The following is a 13,620-nucleotide window of genomic DNA, read 5'->3' as shown; positions in this document are numbered from 1 at the left end:
AGGGGATCTCATCTCAGCGAGGATGGGGATTCTTATCAAAAATTTTCAGTCTCCAAGAGGGCTCTCAACACAGATCGAGGATAAGACGGCTTCCTCAAGGCGACGAGAAGTTCGGACCCTCGAGCTCAAACTTCGAAAGGAAGCGTCAAACTCGAGTGGCCCCGGACAAATCTGCAGCCATAAACCAAAGGGACATGTTAATGTGACGACGATTGGGTACCTTCGAATGACATCGATATCGAGCAAGGCAAAAACTGAAAGAAGTTCGGCAAACGACAACTCAACACATGAGTAGAAGAGGTAATGGAAAATTTTCTTTTCATTTCATTAACTAAGTATGCATTACAAAGCCCTTAAGATCGGAAAAGAAAGATGACAAGAAAAGCAAGCCAACACGGCGACGACCAGGAACCTTCAGACAACATCGACGTCGAACAAGATAAAAAAAATGATAAATAAATAAAAGAAGTTCGACGGACGATAATTTGACACAAAATGCGGATAAGGTAACAAAAAATCTCCTTTTCATTTTCGATTAACAAGATATACGTTACAAACCCTGAAAGCCAAGGAAAGAAGAACAATACTACAAGACCTGAAGGGAATACATTAGAGATCGTTCAAGCTTTCGACTTCTCCTTCCAGTTCCATCTTTCTTAGCAGTATTTCTCAGTACGGACTTCTCCTTCCAGTCCCATCTTTCTCAGCAGTATTTCCCAGTACGGACCTCTCCTTCCAGTTTCATCTTTCTCAGCAGTATTTCTCAGTATGCATAATGAACCCATCGACTCTCACCCTCCACCTCGTTCCTGTTGGGAAATGTGTCCCAAAAAGCCAATCATCAAGCTGTTGATGGTTGAGCAACCAAGTATTGTAATTGATTTGTTAATAAATAAAATATATTTGATATCTTCATCATAAGCTTTCATCTTCTAATGAACTTCGTTGTTATGATGAAGTCCTTAGGACTATTTAAGTTCGATAAAGAGAGAATTTATCGATTAGTCCTTAAAACAGTTCACGACCAAATGATAGGCTGTTAATAAGGACAACAGCTTCTATCGAGCATAGATCGCTGTAGGCCATATGGGTTGGTTGTCCTCTTAACCAAAGAGTGTGGAGACACTGGTATGGTATACAGGTGAGATGTAAGGGTACATCATCATTGAACGTGACCAACTCCAGAGCATTCTGCTGTCGAGAATGTCTCTGATGGGATATAGGTATAAGTGTCCCTTAGACTTGAGATCGCCTCAGTAACTTGCCAGCAACTCACTGTGCTTTGGTACTGGACTAACTAAATTTCTAATTCAGGGATGGAAGGCTTCTGGGCACAGTCAAGTACTTGCGAAGTCAGAGTGTGATCGAGATGGGATTGACCACTCCAAGAGTTAGAGAAGAATGAGTCGCTGTATTTCAATTTAGTAAAACCTTGGCCAGGGTAATCCATCAGATGGATTTGATATTTTGAAATACAATGTGGACAACCTGATCAGAGTTGACAGTTGAACTTTGGGGTGTCCTATGATCATTTTGGTCAAGGGGATGAATTATATGAAAACTATATCCGCATGGGTTCTAAGGATGTTGTTCTATACATTTGACCTATCTGATCGTCGGGTACCATAGCTAGATGGTCACTTCGATTGGTACAAAAATTTATTTCTATGCTACCGACTTAGGTTTGGACCTATGAGATCACACACATTAGAGTTCATGATCTGATCGGATGGTTGATCAACGATTAAGAATCATTCTAGGGTTAAATGATCAATACGATTGACATTTAACCCAGTGCAAGTGTTGCAGGAGGATCGATTAGCAATTCGATTGCTAATTGACTTAATTTGATTAAGCCAATGGGCTGAGATTAAGTCTAATTAAATATGATTTAATTAAATTTAGTTTGGGCTTGATTGGATCAAGTCCAATTGGTTTATTGGATAAGCCAAGTGCAAGGAAAAACTAGTCCTAGTTCAACTAGGACTTGGGTCAATCTAATTTCTAATTTGATTAAAAAATTAAATCAGATTTAAATCTAATTTAATTTGATTAAATTAGATTCTTAATTGGGTTAAGACCTATTTTAATTAGGTTGATCTAATTTTGATTTGATTTGGTTTGAGAAACCAAATTAAAACAAGTGATGAGATAGAATCCTAGTAAGACTAGGATTCCACCTTGCGCCATATAAGCCTTCCCCACGCCCTCTCTCTTATTCAACGCCAATCTCCACTTATTTTGTATAACAAAATCCCTCTCCCAAGTCTCTCCCATGTTCACAAAAGGTTTCCTCTCTTCTTTCTTACATGGAAGGTGGTTTGGATCAAATCAAAAAGGAATAAGTTTGGATTTCGAATTCTATGAGATAGAGTTTTAGAAATCCAAAACTCTTTCAATTTTGCACCAAATTTATCCAAATTTTTTTTGAAATTTTCATGGCTTTTAGAGTATACATTGTGCACCCTTTTCTAGTGATCCATGTATAAAAATATGGAGGAGGTGCTCAAGAGTTGGGCGCCCCTTAACTTGCCATGTTTGGATAAGCCTTGACTAGGTATTTGACCTAGACAAGGACTCTATCATATCTCTCTGTATAAAACAAATTTCTTTATGAAATTTTCGAGGAGGATAGAGATTTTAGATATCTTTGAACAATCCAAAAATCAAAGAGAAATACCTTTGGGTCATGGAGATATAAAAGACACAAGTTAGGGTGTCTAGAGAGAGAAACGAGAAGAAGAAGAGGGTCTTCTTCTAGGGTTGTTTGTTTTCATATCTTTCCTCCCTCCATCTTGAGTTTCCTGAGAGTGTCTCAGATCTGAAACTTCTTCTTTTACTTTCTATCTTTAGAAGAGTCCAAATCAAGAAGAAGGAGGCACCTGATCAACCATCAAAGAAGGATCAGCGCAGTACTAGCATACTGTGCTGATTTTCTAAAGCAGGACTTCTGATCGAGATTCGTGGGCTCGTGTGGATGACTCCTAGAGGTCGGATGCGTGTGCGGCTTGCAATATCATCCTTAAGCCCGGATCAATGAGGTTAGAGCATCTAACTTGCAAGGTAATAGATCTGATCTATTGTTTAATACATACATTAGATGTGGTATAGAACATGTTGATATGATCAACATGTAGTTTATGCTATATTTATATATTTTAATTTTTAATTTAATACTATGTAATAATCATGTAATAGGATCTTAGATCTAGGGATTCTCTAATTTTAAAAAATAAATTTTGATTTATTTTAGTCTTCCGCTGTATGATCTTGAAAAAGTTTCAAGATCTAACTCTGAAACCCTAGATCTGGTTCCTACAATTGGTATCAGAGCCTAGGTTCTTTATTACATGATTATTTATACATGCTTAGATTATTTCTTAGATTAGATCTAATTTATAATCTGATTATTAAATCTAAAATTTAAATTTTGGATCAATCACAAACTGCAAGGTTGCTGTAAGGTTTACCCCTTACAGTGCAAAGATTGTCCTAGTTTGTGTAGATCTATCTTTAATCATAAATTTGTTAGATATGATCTAGATTAAATTTATGATTTATTAGATTTAAAAGATATTTAAATCTAAAATAAAATATCTTTGTTAATAATTTTTGTGCAAAGAAATTATTTAAAGTTGAAATTATTTCAATTACATGAACCTGTTTAGATTAGATCAAAGTAGTTTCATGTTTATTTCACTTGTATCTTGATTATGAATCAAACATGCAATATGGTTGGTAGAATCACATTGTAAAATTATTTTACAAATATAAAATTTATTTTTTGAAAAGCCGAACCCAACCCTCAGCCCAAAACTTAATTAAGAATTAAGAAGTTGTTAGATTAGGTTCTAGGATTGTGAATTGAAGAACCTAAGACACAAATCATAACACATTGGGTTAATGGGTTAGTGAAAATTAGATCCATTAATTGGGTTAGACCTATGGTTAGATTAAAGATGGACTTAATTAGAGAATTGACTAAATGTAATCAATTGTTGTCTTAGATTAGGTCAAGGATTCTCTAGATCAATTACAATAGTTGTAGTTGGTCAAGTCCATGTCTTTAACGAGAACCAAATGGACTTGATTCTTGGCTAAGCGGTCTAGCACGAACTGTTAGGTTGATCTAATTAAAACTAATTAAACCAGTTGGTGTCTAAGGTAAACTAGACCAGTGGTTTTTAATTGGGAGCCCGCTTACCTAGCCATTTCTGATGGTGTCTAAGGCAAGCTTTGGCAAACCCTCCCATTGATCGAACTTACCTGGCCTCTTGGTGAAATTATATTTTGATCGGATCACTTGACTATTCGAGCTGACCCATGTCAGCTAGGTAAATCAGTGTGACTGATTTAGGTGCTCCTAGACCAGCCCTTTTAATGATCTTCCTTAAGCTGACTTGGTGAAGCCAGTGGGAGGATCATGATAAGCTGGTTCATCTGACCTCATACTCTATATTATTTAAATCTTCTAAAATTATTAGGTCCTTAAAATGATAAAGTTATGGAGATAATTGAGTCATAGCCTCCCATTAAGGTGTTTGATAATGAGTCCATTAACTCAATAATCATTGCAGACCCAAAGGCCTGGTGCTTGTTGACTAATGGAATTATCACTCGTCATATGATGACTTGGAAGTATCTCTCTAATGGTGGTTAGGTGAGCCAACCAAAGTTGGCTTAATCATTCGTTGGTTAGATACACCAAGTATGATCATGTTAATGGTTGGACCTAATCGGATCCTTACAGTGGAGGCCAAAGCCTACTGATTAGGTTTCTGGGGCAAAATTAAAATTACTAAAAATTGTTTAGAGAAACAATTGGTTATGAACCTACCCTTAGATGTACATGGGTTGGCCAACCAAAGTTGGGCTTGTGTGCAGTCTAAGTGGATTCTAGTACCCACTAAGGAATTAGGGTAATTTCTCGAATTGGAGGTAGAGGCTACCAATTCGAATAAAATAGTGAGAGAAACCTTTTGATTAAAGTCCAAATCTTTAGGTTTAATGAATCAATTACTAATTAGGTTATGGTTCTCCTTTGTGCAAATATGGCCACTTCCCTATCACTCCGATCATTGTTGGACAATGATAAGTTGGTGGGATCCAACTTCGGTAGCTGGTACCGAAAGTTGAAGATTGTCCTGGAGCATGAACGGATCCTACATGTGATAATGGATCCTGCACCTGAGGAGCCAGCTGTTAATGCACGTGGAATAGTCAGAGACACTTACCAGAAGTGGCTCAGTGACCGGACCATGGTGCGCTGTATCATGCTGGCTGCCATGAGCGACGAGTTCAGTCGCAAATTTGAGATGGCTCAGCCAAAGGACATGCTTCAAGTGTTGGAGGATGCCTTTAGCACACCCGATGATGTAGAGAGGCACAAGACTAGTTGTGCCATCTTCAACGCCAAAATACAGGATGATACCTCTGTCACTGATCATGTATTGTACATGATCAAGCTGATGGAACGATTGAGCAAGCTCGGCTTTCCCTTGCATGAGCAGCTTGGGAAAGATGCAATACTGAACTCACTGCCCAAGTCTTATCTCCCATTCCTCACTCATTATAGAATGACAAAGCCTGAAGAGAACTACCATGGGTTACTGGGGTTGCTTCAGAACTTTGAGAAGAATCACCAACTTTACAAGGAGTCGGTGAACTTAGTGGGAGGTTCATCTTCTGGTTCTCGACCTTTTAAGAAAGGGAAGAAGAACAAGAAGAAGAAAGTCAAGTAGGTGCAAGTTCAGGCTGGGACATCTGTGCAGGGTCAGATGAAGAAGATCAAGCCTGATAAGAGTCTATTCTACTGGCAAGCACCCTAGATTAGATAGTGTGTCAGATATCTACTTATGGCATTGGAGGCTAGGTCATATAAACAAGAACAGAATAAACAGGTTGACTCAAGAGGAAATCTTCAAAGTCAGTGATTGTGAATCACTTCCAACCTGTGAGTCCTGTCTTCTTGGTAAAATGACCAAGTCACCTTTTATTGGAAAAGGTAAGAGAGCTACTGAGCTCTTGGGCCTAGTACATACTGATGTATGCAGGCCCATGAGCACTAGTGCTAGAGGTGGATATTTCTACTTCATAACTTTCACAGATGACCTATCCCGATATGGATATGTCTATCTGATGAAATATAAGTCGGATTCATTTGAAATGTTCAAACGATTCCGAAGTGAAGTAGAAAAACAAATTGGGAAGAGTATTAAAACTCTTCAATCTGATTGAGAAGGAGAATACCTTTCTAGTGAATTTCTCACATATCTAGGAGAGAATGGGATTCTCTCCCAATGGACTCCTCCAGGAACACCACAGCATAATGGTGTGTCTGAAAGGAGGAATCGGACTCTGTTAGACATGGTCCGATCCATGATGGGTTTTGCTAGCTTGCCGATATTCTTCTGGAGATATGCACTCGAATCGGTCTGTTATCTGTTAAATAGGGTTCTAAGTAAGTTTGTAATTAAGACTCCATATGAGATATGGATGGGACGTAAGCCAGCACTTTCACACCTTAGGGTCTGGGGGTGCCCGACCTATGTCAAACGATTAGTCACAGACAAACTTGGACCTAGATCTGACAAATGCTCATTCATAGGGTACCCCAAAGAGACAAAAGGATATTTTTTCTATCATGCTGATGAACAAAAGGTGTTCGTTAGCCTTAAGGTAATCTTTTTAGAAAAGAAGTTCCTTGGTGAAGGAACCGTTGCCTCTAAGGTTGAACTTGATGAAGTTCAACAGGTAGAAAGACCGACACCAATAGCTGAACCTGAGTCGGATATGATTAGATCAGATCCGGAGCCCAATATACATACACCATTAAGGCGATCCGATAGAGTACCGCATCAGCCGGACAGATACTACGGTTTCTTGGTCCGAGATGGTGATCCCATCGAACTTGATGAGAATAATGAGGATCCGATCACCTATATGGATGCAATGCAGAGACCTAATTCTAAGAAATGGCTTGAAGCCATGAAATTCGAAATGGAGTCCATGAAGGTCAACGATGTATGGACATTGGTTAACCCACTTGAAGGGGTTAAACCCATTGGGTGTAAATGGGTCTTCAAAAGGAAGAGGGGCGCAGACGGAAAGGTGGAGACCTATAAAGCCCGTCTGGTCGCCAAGGGGTATCGTCAACGTTATGGTATTGACTATGACGAGATATTTTTCTCTGTGGCAATGCTCAAATTCATTCGGATAATGCTTGCAATAGCTGCCCATCTGGATTATGAGATCTGGCAGATGGATGTAAAGACAGCTTTCCTGAATAGAGAGCTGACCGAAGAGGTGTATATGATACAACCTGAGGGGTTTACATCCACAGATGAGTCCAAGGTGTGCAAGCTTCAGAGATCCATTTATGGACTGAAGCAAGCTTCTTAGAGTTGGAACATACATTTTGATAAGGTGATCAAAACGTATGGCTTCATTAAGAATGGAGAAGAGCCCTGCATCTATAAATGGGCAAATGGTCCCGTTGTGGTATTCCTTGTCTTGTACGTGGATGACATTCTCTTAATCAAGAATGACATCCCCGCACTACAGGAAATAAAAGTTTGGTTGTCATCACAGTTCTCCATGAAGGACTTGGGTGAAGCATCCTACATCCTAAGGATGAAGATCTATAGGGATAAATCTAAAAGGATGCTTGGATTATCTCAGTTCATGTACATAGACACTGTGCTGAAGAGGTTCAGCATGGAGAATTCCAAGAAGGGCTATCTACCGATAGGCCATGGAATTTTTCTCTCTAAAAAAGATTGTCTGACAACTCCTGAAGAGAGAGAGCGTATGAGTAGAGTCCCATATGCTTCAGCCGTGGGATCTATCATGTACGCCATGACATGTACAAGACCAGATGTGCCATACTCACTAGGAGTAGTGAGTAGATATCAATCTGATCCTGGAGAAAATCACTGAAAAGTGGTTAAAGCCATCCTTAAATATTTGAGAAATACTAAGGACCAATGGTTGGTTTATGGCGAGTCAGATCTGAAACTTGTGGGGTTCATAGACTCCAGCTTCCAATCTGACCATGATGACAGCAGGAGCGTGTCGGGTTATATCTTTACTCTGAATGGTGGAGCCATCTGCTGGAAGAGTTCCAAGCAGCATACTGTGGTAGACTCTGTTTGTGAAGTGGAGTACATCGCAGCATCGGATACCGCGAAGGAAGCTGTGTGGCTGAGGAAATTCATCAACGAGCTCGGAGTAGCACCCTCCCTCGATGGTCCAATTTTGCTTTACTGTGACAGCACTGGTGCCATGCTCAGGCGAAGAAAACCCAAAGCACATTAGCGGACGAAGCACATCTTGCGCCGCTTCCACCTGGTTCGGGAGATCGTGGATCGAGGTGACGCCGACCTTCAGAAGATCGACAGAAAGGAGAACCTGGCCGACCCCTTCACTAAAGCCCTGGCGATAAAGGAGTTCGACAACCACAAGTCGAAGATGGGTATTAGATACTGTGCCGAGTGGCTTTAGGACAAGTGGGAGTTGTTGGAAAATGTGTCCCAAAAAGCCAATCGTCAAGCTGTTGATGGTTGAGCAACCAAGTATTGTAATTGATTTGTTAATAAATAAAATATATTTGGCATCTTCATCATAAGCTTTCATCTTCTAATGAACTCCGTTGTTATGATGAAGTCCTTAGGACTATTTAAGTTCGATAAAGAGAGGATTTATCGATTAGTCCTTAAAACAGTTCACGACCAAATGATAGACTGTTAATAAGGACAACAGCTTCTATCGAGCATAGGTCACTGTAGGCCATATGGGTTGGTTGTCCTCTTAACCAAAGAGTGTGGAGACACTGGTATGGCATACAGGTGAGATGTAAGGATACATCATCATTGAACGTGACCAACTCCAGAGCATTCTGCTGTCGAGAATGTCTCTGATGGGATATAGGTATAAGTATCCCTTAGACTTGAGATCGTCTCAGTGACTTGTAAGCAACTCACTGTGCTTTGGTACTGGACTAACTGAATTTCTAATTCAGGGATGGAAGGCTTCTGGGCACAGTCAAGTACTTGCGAAGTCAGAGTGTGATCGAGATGGGATTGACCACTCCAAGAGTTGGAGAAGAATGAGTCGCTGTATTTCAATTTAGCAAAACCTTGGCCAGGGTAATCCATCAGATGGATTTGATATTTTGAAATACAATGTGGACAACCTGATCAGAGTTGACAGTTGAACTCTAGGGTGTCCTATGATCATTTTGGTCAAGGGGATGAATTATATGAAAACTATATCCGCATGGGTTTAAGGATGTTGTTCTATACATTCGACCTGTCCGATCGTCGGGTACCATTGCTAGATGATCACTTTGATTGATACAAAAATTTATTTTTGTGCTACCGACTTAGGTTCGGACCTATGAAGTCACACACATTAGAGTTCATGATCCGATCGGATGGTTGATCAATGATTAAGAATCATTCTAGGGTTAAATGATCAATACGATTGACATTTAACCCAGTGCAAGTGTTGCAGGAGGATCGATTAGCAATTTGATTGCTAATTGACTTAATTTGATTAAGCCAATGGGCTGAGATTAAGTCTAATTAAATATAATTTTATTAGATTTAGTTTGGGCTTGATTGGATCAAGTCCAATTGGTTTATTGGATAAGCCAAGTGCAAGGAAAAACTAGTCCTAGTTCAACTAGGACTCGGGTCAATCTAATTTCTAATTTGATTAGAAAATTAAATCAGATTTAAATCTAATTTAATCTGATTAAATTAAATTTTTAATTGAGTTAAGACCTATTTTAATTAGGTTGATGTAATTTTGATTTGATTTGGTTTGAGAAACCAAATTAAAACAAGTCATGAGATAGAATCCTAGTAAGACTAGGATTCCACCTTGCGCCACATAAGCCTTCCCCACACCCTCTCTCTTATTCAATGCCAATCTCTACTTATTTTGTACAACAAAAGCCCTCTCCCAGGTCTCTCCCACATTCACAAAAGATTTCCTCTCTTCTTTCTTACATGGAAGGTGGTTTGGATCAAATAAAAAAGGAATAAGTTTGGATTTCGAATTCTATGAGATAGAGTTTTAGAAATCCAAAACTCTTTCAATTTTGCACCAAATTTATCCAAATTTTTTTTGGAATTTTTATAGCTTTTAGGATATACATTGTACACCTTTTTCTGGTGATCCATGCATGAAAATATGGAGGAGGTGCTCAAGAGTTGGGCGCCCCTTAACTTGCCATGTTTGGATAAGCCTTGACTAGGTATTTGACCTAGACAAAGATTCTATCATATCTCTCTGTATAAAATGAGTTTCTTCATGAAATTTTTGGAGAAGATAGATATTTGAGAGACCTTTGAGATATCCAAAAATCAGAGAGAAAGACCTTTATATCATGGAGATATAAAAGATACAAGTTAGGGTGTCTAGAGAGAGAAACAAGAAGAAGAAGAGGGTCTTCTTCTAGGGTTGTTTGTTTTCATATCTTTCCTCCCTCCATCTTGAGTTTCCTGAGAGCGTCTCAGATCTGAAACTCCTCCTTTTACTTTTCATCTTTAGAAGAGTCCAAATCAAGAAGAAGGAGGCACCTGATCAACCATCAAAGAAGGATCAGCGCAGTACTAGCATACTGTGCTGATTTCCTGAAGCAGGACTTCTGATCGAGATTCGTGGGCTCGTGTGGATGACTCCTAGAGACCGGATGCATGTACGGCTTGCAACATCATCCTTAAGCCTGGATCAACGAGGTTAGAGCATCTAACTTGCAAGGTAATAGATCTGATCTATTGTTTAATACATACATTAGATGTGGTATAGAAACATGTTGATATGATCAACATGTAGTTCATGCTATATTTATATATTTTAATTTTTGATTTAATGCTATGTAATAATCATGTAATAGGATCTTAGATCTAGGGATTCTCTGATTTTAGAAAATAAATTTTGATTTATTTTAGTCTTTCACTGTATGATCTTGAAAAAGTTTCAAGATCTAACCCTGAAACCCTAGATCTGGTTCTTACAGTTCCGCCCCATTGCCGAAACCCTAACCCTATGGGAAAAAAGGGGGGATAGAACTCAAGGGCAGCGGCGACGATGGCGGCGGCAACGACGACCTGCATTAAGAAGAACTGGAAGTACCCCGGAGGCCGCGGTAACGCCAGAGGCATGCACCACCACCGTGTTCTCTCTGACAATTACCATCCTAGGTACTTCGACGAGGTCGGCATGCGCTACTTCCACCGCCCCCACAACAAGTCCTACTGTTCCATCGTCAGCACCGACTGCCTCTGGTCCCTCGACCTTGACGACGTCAAGAAGCCTGCCACAGTTTATGACGGCAACTCTACCCCCTTGACTGGTGTTGCCCCGTTCAACTACTTCAAAATTCTCGAGCGGGATGCACTCACCGGCCAGTTCCGTTATTAAATCCCTGTTGTTAAAGGAATTTTCCCTCGAGTCCCTTTCGAAGCTGTGGGAGCCCTCAGTGGCAGCTCGGCGGCCGCTGAACTTGTGGGCCACTATTTTTCTTCTCCTCCTCTCGATCCACAGCATCCCCTCGAGATGGACCTCCAGGGTAGAAGCCCCGGTGGGAGAACTCCTCGAAAGGGCTCGAAGGACTGAAGGCTCGACGTTCTAAGGGACGTCGACGGCGAGGGCCGCCCGAGCAACTCCTACGTCCGTGCCTGCAACAAGAGAAAAGAAAGAAGGAAATCCCAAAAGGTCGGAAAGATTGCGAATAAACCCTCGGAAGCTGAACAAACAAAGCAAGAAGAGGAAGGAACGACAGCAATGACAAGAGAAGTTTCGGACCAACCTAGATTGGCCCGACGTAGGTGGGGAGGCGGCGGAGATGGCGGGGATTGACACAAAGAATGCTTAGGGTCGAAAAGGGCGCCGATGGGCGGTAGAACTCTCAGATGGAAGAAAGACACCGACTGGACTCTCAGGTGAAGTGAAGTCCCTAGAGGGAAGGAGTGGGTTTAAATTGGCAACAGGGCCTGGCACAGTCATGACGACGGACATCTCTAGGCCGATCGATGCCCGCCACATGTCCCACTCACCATGGCATATGGTTGACTGCTGGCGGGGCCATTATAGCGTGGCACTTGGGACTGCGCTCTAGCAGAAATTCTAAAAAGTCTCTTCGGATCGCTCCGATTTTAAAAGACTCCGACATGCGCGCATTAAATGTCAGGATATTTGAGGGCGGTCGCGTGCAGAATTCAAGGGGGCAACTTCGGCTGTGAAAATTTCTCTTTACTTCCTTCATTCGAAACTCGAACTCGAAAGTAGGGAGACTGGTGTTGGGTATAAAATACCCTCCCAGCCGAAGTTTATACCAGGAGTGACCCCCCCGGGATTCTGCCGACGTCCAACCTTGGACGACATGTTTTCAAACCTCTCCGACGGTCGAGCTTCTGCAACATTCCCAAGTTCTGCCGACGGATGAACTCATGCCGCATCTCCCGGGCTTCCCCAGCGATAAGCTTCTTCGGTTGTCCATCAGGCTGCTCCTAGTGCTCTCTGGATTCTACTATCGGCCGACCTCCTACAAGGGTCAACCATTCTCCGGACCCCCTCCGAATCTTTTCTGACAGGACTCGATCGACTCCAATCCGAATTTCTTCCAAAACTACGTCAGTTCGCCAGTGGCCAAACTTTTCCAACAGTTGATTTCCACGACGGACGGGCTCCATCCAAGTTTCTACGGCGGTCGACCGCCTCCTAGGTTTCATCCGGGCTCCTACGGGAGCCGGACTTCTTCTCCGAACTCCTACTGCAGGTAGACTTCGTCCGAGCTCCTACGGGAGTCGGACTTCAGCCCTGAACTTCCATTGCAGGTAGACCTCATCCGAATTCTTACAAGGGCCAGACTCTGAGCCCCCACCACAAGCGATCTACACCGAGCTTCTGCTACAAGCGATCTACTCTGAGCTGCTACTACAAGCGGTCTACTTTAAATTTCTACTACGAGCGGTCCACGTCGGATTTCTACTGTAAGCCTCCACCCGAGCTTCCCTTGTGAACGAATTCCTTCCGGACTTCTATTGCAGGCAGGCTTTGGCCGAGCTTCCTCAACAAATGATCCCCATCTGGACTTTTACAGGAATCAGACTCCGATCGAACTTCTGTAGTGGGCAGATTTCGGATGAACTCCTACAATGCACGGGCCCCAACAGCTGAACCCCTCTAGCAGAAAGCCCCTGACCGAGCTTCTACAGTGGATGACCTTCGCCTGTAGTACTAGCACCCTAGGCACCCAACGGTAGAAAGCTCGCCAGCAACATTCGAGCTCCTCTCAGGTGGAGAGCTACCCCTCTCCACCAAACACCCCAACTGAGCTTCGACCGACAGGCCTGGACTCCCTGGCAGGCCACAGTAATGGCCGCGACTCTGCTCCACTTCCTATAACGTATCTCGCACGGCTCCATCATGCTCTGGCAAGTCACGACAACGGACATCACTCCACTCTCCACAGCAGGCTCCACGTGGCAGGCCATAGCGATGGCCATGACTCCACTCCACTACTCTCTGTAACAAACTCCTCATGGCCCCGAACGACCCACTACCGAGTGATTATAGACATCGCTGTCAATCTGTTACGTCCTCCACCTA

Source organism: Elaeis guineensis, unplaced genomic scaffold (genome assembly GCF_000442705.2).
Source record: "Elaeis guineensis isolate ETL-2024a unplaced genomic scaffold, EG11 Super_Scaffold_1000033, whole genome shotgun sequence".
NCBI lineage: Eukaryota > Viridiplantae > Streptophyta > Magnoliopsida > Arecales > Arecaceae > Elaeis > Elaeis guineensis.
The sequence above is the reverse complement of the archived record's forward strand: the minus strand, read 5'-3'. Positions refer to the sequence as shown.